At 36.9% G+C, this 9,400-nt stretch overlaps 1 long non-coding RNA gene across 1 annotated transcript; it reads right to left on the reverse strand.

Annotated features, from left to right (window-relative positions):
- Positions 1-873: 873 nt before the first annotated feature.
- Positions 874-8,800, reverse strand: LOC308630894. The gene is made up of 3 exons (XR_014018068.1): positions 8,598-8,800; positions 7,699-7,874; positions 874-999 (listed from the first exon to the last, which is right to left on the reverse strand). It is a non-coding gene; the product is annotated as an uncharacterized lncRNA (long non-coding RNA).
- Between the last annotated feature and the right edge of the window lie 600 nt (positions 8,801-9,400).

The raw sequence follows: 9,400 nt of genomic DNA on the forward strand, positions 1-9,400 counted from the left end.
ATTCCAGGTCTGAAGACCAAGGCACAAGCATGGTTTGGCTCACCATTTTGCTTTCTTCAAGCTGCAATTAATTTTCAAGAGGAAATCACAAAACATTTATTTAAGTGTCCCTGGGTAGAGTCCTAAAATTCTGGAGCTTTATCACAGGCTCAGACACAGGATTTCTTTAGTCAGAAGCATTTTTCCTTTTAATAGATTGTTTTGGCTATTAGGTGCAATTTCCAAATAACATATTTGAGAACATAGATTATTATTAGCTTTTAGTTAGTAGATATTTAATAAATCTAACAAATAAATAAATACAACTGGTTCCTGGCCTATTTTTCTTTTTAAAACAAATATTAATGATTCACCCTGTCATTACATAACCAACTATACAAAGAACAAATATCACTGTCAGATAGAATTCCAAGCCAAAAAAAAAAAAAAAAGGAAAATGAATGATTATTTTAATGAGAGCAGGCTACCTATTCTTCAACATTAAGCTCATTACATTTTCTTTTAAAGTTATCCAACTGCAATTTAGGGAGAACTCATCCTTTTGGTTTTCAGCCTCACAGCATTAAAAGAAAACAAAAACAAAAGGCTCTCTTTATCATATACAGTAGTTGCTAGGGTTTAGCAGGCTTTTTTTTAAAACAAAATTTTCTATTACCTGCATCCTTTTATATTCACAGGAAAAGAATACTTAATGTTTCATAATGATGACCCTCACATGGAGTAAGATTCTGCAAAGTTCTATAAAACATTAAATCAGGAATACATGATGGTATCATTTTAACATTAAGCACATTTTGTTATAATCTGATCATTAGCTGATTATCTTATCCATTTTAATGTTGTTTTCAAAGCAATTGATGCATTGAGAATGCAAGTCACAAGGCTTGAGTGGTTCTGAAAAGTGGTCCAGGGTACACCTGGCAGGTTTGATTTGGAATCATAGTTCTGCTTCTCATTGGCTGAATGACCTTGAGCAGATGATTACCTCCGTTTCCTCATCTGTAAAATGGAGATTACATTAATACCTACCCCACGGGATTGCCAGGCAGGCATCAGAGCATGTAAACTGAACATTTTGCACCATGACACCAGATATGCACTCCTAGAGATTAACTAATATATTATTTTATGTTTACTGACTCTTGTGACAAGATTTTTAAAAATACAATCCTGTGTAGTTAGGGAGAAGCTAACCAAAAAGGAAAAAAAAATCTTCTAATGGGCTTGCCATAGAAAGCTTTCTCTGAATTAAATAGCCCATCCCCCTCGGGGGGGGAGCCCAACTTCAACCCTGAAATGTGCAAAAAACAATTGTTACTCAGAACAAAAGGGTAAATTTCTCTATTCACATGGTGCTTTAAAAAAATCAGCATTCCATATATATAAGTGCTTTGAAGAGTTTTTTAAAAGAAAGGAAATAACCAGCCTCAATTCACCTAGCACTGTCAAGGTCATTGCAGCATTTGGGAGGAAGCATTTGGGTGCAGAGAGAAGCAGGTCAGAGCTATGGATTCAGGCCCAAGGCATCCCACACCAGACAGCTGCAGAGAAGCTCTTCTCCTCTTGCTTAAGGCTGCTAAGTGAACAAATTCAAGAACACTGCCACTGGAGCTTTTCACTAGCTTGTTTATTTACCCATCAAGAACCATAAGGACCTTTACTGCATAAAATGCCAAGTGTGGTGGTAATTGACATCAAACGATCCATGTCTACCAACAAATAAAAGACTAAAGTAATAAACATAGAGAGATGAGTGTTTAATGACCTTCAACAAATTTTTATTGTAAGATCCATAACAGTTAACTATATACACTGACATCTCTGGCCTGGAGCAGTCTGTTTTCAAAGTCAGTAGGAGAGGCCCAAATCCTGCCTTTCTACAGTGGTTCGTGAAAACTGTCTTGAGTGTATCAGCTTGGCACAGACTTGCCAAAATTGCCAGGCCCCTGAAATTTCTCCCATGTCCATAAAATTAGAATTTCTCCACCTTTAATATCCCCCTTGAAGCATACATTGTCCTTTAGCTCTTTCCATAGCTGGGTAAAATATGTTAATCTGCAAATGCTTTTAGACCATTTCTTTCTCAAACCAATAAATGCAGATGAAGCATAATGAATACCACTGGTGACCGTGCTCTCAGATTTCCATAAACTCCAACCACTGGCCTTAGTCTTAAGAATATCTATTACCTAAATTGAATGGTCATTTTGTTAGTGTTAAGAGTCAACCTTAGGATGTTTCCTTGTATATAGATTTTTATTTGTAAACAGAATATAAAGACAGGAGAGCTCGATAATCGGTCCCCTGTGGAACATGGTAATCACCACAGCACAACACTAGGAAGACAGTTACAGAGAACCTGTAATGGTAAATTTGAACTATCAACTTGATTGGATTGAGAGATGCAGAGGATTAAGAGGCTTATAGGTATGTCAATGAGGGTGTGTCCAGGAATGATTGGCATGTGGGATAGCCAACTGAAATGGAGACCCCACATGCCAATCATTTCTAGACACACTCTCAGTGGCCTCTTCAGCCTGCAGATGGCCATTGTGGACTATCTAGTTTCTGGTTGCATAAACCAATCTAGTAAGCCCCCTACCCCACCCCCACCCTGCTTTTTAAAAGTTTTCTTTCTTTCTTTCTTTCTTTCTTTCTTTCTTTCTTTTTTAATCTTTTTATTATTTTGTTTGCTTATTTTTATGTGGTGTTGAGGATCAAACCCAGTACCTCACATGTGCGAGGCAAGGGCTCTGCCACTGAGCTACAACCCCACCCCCATAAGTCCCCTTTTTATAATTACACTTTCTGTTGATTCTCTTCCTCTAGAGAACCCTAACTAATACAGCCATTAATGTCCTTCTAGGTTCATTGCCTTCCTGGGCTTAATTTCATAGTTGGAATTGTGACTCTTCCCTGGGGATGAGGAAGCAGCAGTTTTGAGAATTCCTCATACCTTCTAAGGTAAGAAGTCAGCTTCTCTCTCATCATGGCCAACAGCAGATCTCAGTCTTAAGTCAGAATGCACTTCAACTCCTCTAGCACATGTAAGCTCTGAAGAAATAGGTTATTTGTTATGTTTAAAAAGGGGGAATGGCTAATAACATTGAGGCATTGTAAGTGTTCAATAAATTATCACTAAATTCAAATCTGTGCATTTGGGAGGCAACATGAAAAATGGAGATCAGTTTTTTGTTTGTTTGTTTGTTTGTTTTCTTACTTTGTTGTTTCCAAATTGTTACAATAGTGTGGTAGTAAAATAAATAAATGGACTTCAGAGATTATGAATTAAATTGACAATGGCAGTAAAATTATTGATGGAGGAATATCAGTTTATAGGAGAAGACAGAAACCTCTTTTACCCCCAAATCTCTAGGGTCACTTTTTAAATAAAGTAGATTTTATTTAGACTTGAGCATGATCCGATTTCAAGTGGTTTGCAAACTTCTGTAATACTAGGAAGGCTCTTTCTAAAAGTTGGCTAAAAATTTCAGGGTGAAAGCACAAAGCCATGGAAATACATTCTTTTGCCTGCCCAGAACAAAATGCTTCTCTGAGACATGCTCTTTCTAATGCATTTTTAAAAGATGTGGCCATGTTCTCATAGAGCACTTACACTTAACATTATGTGTAGGGTCAACCAGTGGATCTAGCTGGGCCAGTCATCCAGCAAATCCCTGTGGCCATTGGTCTAGGGATGGCACTGGACCCAGAAGGTCAATCAGAGTGCTTTCTGAGCTATTTTTATCTTGAGATAAGAAAGCAAGTCTTGGTACCTTGCTGATGCTCTGACAGTGAAACCAAAGATGGGAATCTAGTAATTTCTAGATACCCTGTCCCAACTATGTGAACCATATTATTGATCTGCACTACAAGAGAATTCAGGAAGAAACAGAGCAGTAAAAGGAATAGAGATGGTAGGTGCTGGTGGTTCCAATCTCTGGTTACAGTTCTCCTCCCTGTAATCTGATTGTATCAAATTTCTACCATACAGATATAATAGACATAAATAAACTCAAGAGTATAGATAATAGAAAAGTGTAGTCATTTAGAAAAGATAACTTATTTTGCATATTTATTCTGTTTGTTCTTCATATAACTTATTTAATTGACTATTTTATAATTTAATTTTTAATGATGGCTCTGTTTACCAACCAGCTTGAAAATTTTCTGAATATTCTACCATCAGGTCTGGTACAAGTTGGATGGTACAAGCATGGTCATGGAACATGGTAATCTCACTTAATTGGACTTTTTTATACTAAAGTTTAAATTTTTATTGAGTTATATATACCAAAGCTTTGTGGTTTAGGCTTTTGTATTATTTTAGGAAAGTCTCCTCTTGATAGATTTTTAAAATATGCATATTTTCTTCCAGCACTTTCAAATTGTTTTTTCACATCAAAATCTTTATATAAAATTTCTTTGTGTGTGAAGTGTGAGATAAGGATCTAAAATTTCCCCTCAATGTGAGCCTATTGTTACCTTTTTTTTAAATAAACCATCCTTGTATTTAAGTTTATGATATACTAAATTCTGATGAATACTTGGATCTGTTCTGCAGATTTCTGTTCTGGTCCATTGATTTATCTCTACTTTTTATGGCCATATCACACTTTTTAAATTTGTGAGTCTTTAAAATAATTCTTATCTGAGCTATTTTTGTATATTACTATTCCAAGTGAATTACATTTATCCTGATTGCATCTGCATTGAATCCTGCATTCTATCCAGGAATATGGCATTCTGTCTCTGTATCTATATACCAATAATTATAGCTCCATTTATTCAAGTCCTCTTCAAGTTCCAATTGTACAGTCACAGGATTTGCTGGATGATTGGCCCAGCTTGGTCCCTGGCTGGCCCTATATAATATCTATATATATAATATAGATATTTATTTTATTTTAGGTCTTGCACTTTTCTTATGTTTATTTCTACTAATATTGCGTTTTGTTACTATAATGAAATTTCTCATTCCATTTAATCATAAACTTTAAGTTAAAAATACAAAAATGTCAATTTAAAAGGCTGTTGTTTCATTTTGATTGTATACTTTTAACTGCCCACTTTTCTGGCTCTTCTTGATTCTAGTAGTCTTTCTTTTATTCTTATCCTCAAAAAAAAAATGTTTTTACTCTATCGCAATAGTTATGTCTCTTATTTCCTTTCCTCATTTGATTGCATTGGCCAGGATGGTCAAAAATATTGAATGGTGGTGAAAGTGAACATTTTTGCCCTGGTTCTTCTTTTTTAGATTACTTCCTCCAATTTTTGTATTCAAATAGATACATTTTGTTATTTAAAGTAATATTATTATAATCTTAAGAGACTTCCTTAAAGTTGAATGTTGGGCTTTTTTTTTTTTTTTTTTTTTTTTTTTTTTTTTTTGAGGGTGGATACCAGGGATTGAACTCAGGGGCACTGGATCACTGAGCCACATCCCCAGCCCTATTTTGTATTTTATTTAGAGAGAGGGTCTCACTGGGTTGCTTAGCACCTCACTGTTGCTGAGTCTGGCTTTGAATTCAGAATCCTCCTGCCTTAGCCTCCGGAGCCACTGGAATTACAGGTGTGCATCACCACCACATCCGGTTAAATGTAGATTTTCTTTCTGCCTTATGAGAAAACTCATATTTTTTCTTTATCCTATTAATATACTTTCTAAAATCAACCCATCCTATATTCCTGATGTATACACTGTCCTATTCTTTAATATTGAATTGAATTGTAGCATGATGACTTTCACAGAATCCATACAATTAATCCATACTGACTAATTGAAAAATGAAAGTGAAAGTCACTGATCTTCTCTATTGTTTGGAGTTGAAATTGCCATGATTATTTTTGTCTTCCTTAGGAAAAAAAACAAGGAAACTAAGGACCCAGTTCATTAGCTTCAGGATCAATGAATGTCAAGGATGAAATTTTCCTGGGACATTTTGTTATGTCCCAGTTCATGGGAAAAAGTAGTTATTGGCTTCTAAGTAGGTGCTTATATTCCTTGATTTGATAAATGCATAAGTAAAACAACAGTCCAAAATTGGCCTAACTCAACTACTATTTCAATAGGTGGACAGGTTGATAGGTTAACATCAGAAAAACAGAACTGCTATTGGAACCCTTAGGAGGTTATTGCTCTAAGAAAGTTTCACTAGGTTAACAACTTCAGTAGTGACAGCTCCCTGTGGCATAGACTGTATCTGCCAAATCCATCTTAAAAGTATGCTTATATGCTCTTTCACATTTTGTCTGTAATGAATGGTTTCATTGCTGCTTCTATGCCCCTGACATGAAATCTAAGTCCTGAAGAGGAATCATCTACTTCTTCACCCTCAGCCTCTGTACTTCCAGACAGAACTAGGTCTGACTCACAATCTACAAAGCAATATGGCAGCCTTCCCTCTGAAAGACAATTTCCAGGCTTTCACAGCCTCTCAGTCAAGAAGCACATCCCAACCTCTACCCTCAATTCTAATTTTTTTTCTCTTGTAGTGTTTTGAAATGCACTTGTCAAAATTCTCCCCCAAAATATTTTTGTCCTCCAAAGGTAGTCTCACTCATTAGGAGTGATACTGACCAAGAAATTGCTACACTAAATCCAAATTTTCCCAGCTTCCATTCTCTCAGCAAGACTTTATTGAGCACCTACTATGTACAAGTATCACAGCAATTGCAAGAGGGGAGTGGGGAGGGAACGATAAGGAAATCTTTAAAATAAAGATGAATCAGAACTAGTTCCTGCCTTAAGAAGCTTGTGGGTTACCTGAGAAGCAAACACTAGAAACATAAAATTACTCCCTAAGGGTACTTTCCATGGATGGTGACTTCCAAATGAGAATCTCACATATGGGAGAATGTTATCTGCAAACACACAATACAAAGCATTTCACGCTACTTGATATTTATATAGATCATTTTCCAAGAAAATAAAAGTGATTTATATGTGTTCCCTTAATATCTACACATCCCCTCACCCTCCAAAACCCTGCTTCCCTTCACACACACATAGGCCTTTTATTGACTTCAAAGACAGCTTGGTGCATAAATGGGGAGGCCCACAGAGGTTGAAATGGACACACACAGCCATTAATCTCAGAACACTTCTCTGAGCTGGGGAGGCAGGAAGTGCTGTTACAGCCCTTTAAAAGCAAAGGAATTGAACATAAAGGTTAATCAACTTTCCCAGAGCCAAAGTGGTTCCTGGGAGGTGAGCTAGGTAGAGAAGTGCTTTAGTTTTGAAGTCAGACTTGGAATTTGAATACTGGTCCCAACCCTGACCACCAGCGCAGACTCACAACATTGACTTAACCTCCATATGGTTTCTTTATAAGTGAGATGGGAATGAAAATAATACCTCCTTTGTAATGTTATTTTGAGGATTAAATCAATTAGAATACTGTTTATCACCTATAAATTATTCAGTAATTATCTATTAATATTATTCCAGTGCCAATAGTATAAATTAGCCCCCATCCTTCTGCATAAATACTATATTTAAACCAAAGCCAGCCTAGTAACTGAAACCTTGAAGATCAAGGTCACCCCTAAGCTATCCTACTTTATTAGAAATAATAGGACTATCTCCAAACCAACTTAGCAAACCTCAGTGGTGGGAAAGGATCCCCCTATATTTCCCCCCTCCTACAATTCCTTCTTTTTGCTGTCCTGAATATCCAAAACCAAAATTTTCTTCACCTGAAATAATACATTTTCATTGTTGTGTTTCTTCTTCTTTTTCATGGCAGAATTGCAAAGATGACATTGGGTCTGAGAAGGTTCGTTTTTGTCCCAGGAAGATGACCTGGCTTTTCTAAAGAGAGGCTGCACACAAGTCTTGAGGAAGGAAAGAACATCTCATTCTTATGGACAAGCTATAAAAAAAATTGTATACCTAAATCAAATTGTCAGGTCATTCTTCAATTCCAGTTAGTTTCATATGGGATTAAATTATGATATGATCAGGATTACAGGCTATGCTTCAGAAACCCATGCACAAAACAGAACTGGATATTAGAAATCTCAGTCTGTAAAACCTTGCTTCCCATCCTAAACAGGCAAGTCATTATTATATGGGAATCTGTATTATAAATTGATTGCCAAATAATAGAAGCAAGAGTAATTAAAAATCCCTGAGGTGTACTACCCTAGCTCCACCCTCTATCCCCTCCACCACCCAGCCAAGTCTTAGATTATCTTCTATTAACTGGAGGCAAAAAAGCTAATCAGCCTTCAGGGAAATTCTGAATTCAACCTCTAATTGAATCATTTACCTTGCCCTTTTACACTTACACACAGGCACGCTTGCCCAGGCTGACTGGCATGATCAGAGGCTGAGCTCAACTGGTGTTGTATTGGGGTCCTTGCTCTAGAAAGCCATTAACATCAGACTAATCCTGAATTTGAATTCACATGACTTGCCTCAAGTCACACAGATTGCTTTAACATTAGATTCCTATGTCTGCTCTCTTAAGAAACATTTTAAACAACATTATCCATTACCACTACTGCCAGACAACATGACTTAAGATATTTACACAATTGATAAAGCATTGGGTATCAATGGCATTAAGGGAGGAACATAGAAATAATATTACCTATATTTTTAAGTGACTCCAATGTAGAAGAGAACTTTGAAATATGTTCTCGAACTCAATGATCATTCTTGTCTGGGAGTTGCCAGCCTTTCCCTCCAGGATAAGCCTTTAGCAGCCATGTTTGTACTACAGCATCTCTCTTCAAATCACCGGGGTCTGAGGGTGTAGTTTAGTGGTAGAATACTTGCCTAGAATGCACACGGCTTTGGATTTGATCCCCAGCCCTAAAAAAAAAACAAAAAAACAAAAAAAGCATGAGGACACTGGTCCATATTGGGCTGATTATATTTCCCCTCCTGAGAATCCATGCTTGCCTTAACAGGTTTGCAAATTGTATTAAGTGAACTGGAAAACCCTGCCAGGGGAATTGCAAATTTTCATCAGATAATTTCACCTTGTTTAGGAAAATCACCAGTCTTCCTGCAGGAAACAGTGGTCTGTGACTAGAGAGACCCAGTGATGTCACAGGAAAGAGTCCTAGGTCAGCTGTCTGGGTGAGGCACTGAGTCTAGTGGGCACTGCCTTTGGGGAATAGGATGCAGCTTGTTTACATGGGGGAGATGATGTCAGTCTGTCAGGGAGGTCTCAAAGTCACTCCTTCCCTGACGTCAACCTTCTACGCTGCCCAGGTATCAACAGATTGCACTGTGCAGACTTTATTTAGCTATTTTTGAGCATATGATGCATTGTTATTATCCATTATTTCCATGTTATACTATAGATCTCTTGAACCCATTCCTCCTGTGTAACTGAAACTTTCTTTTTTGGCCATCATCTACCCAGCCCACCCCTCCTCTTTTATT

Source organism: Spermophilus citellus, assembly GCF_964194105.1.
Source record: "Spermophilus citellus genome assembly, chromosome: 11".
NCBI lineage: Eukaryota > Metazoa > Chordata > Mammalia > Rodentia > Sciuridae > Spermophilus > Spermophilus citellus.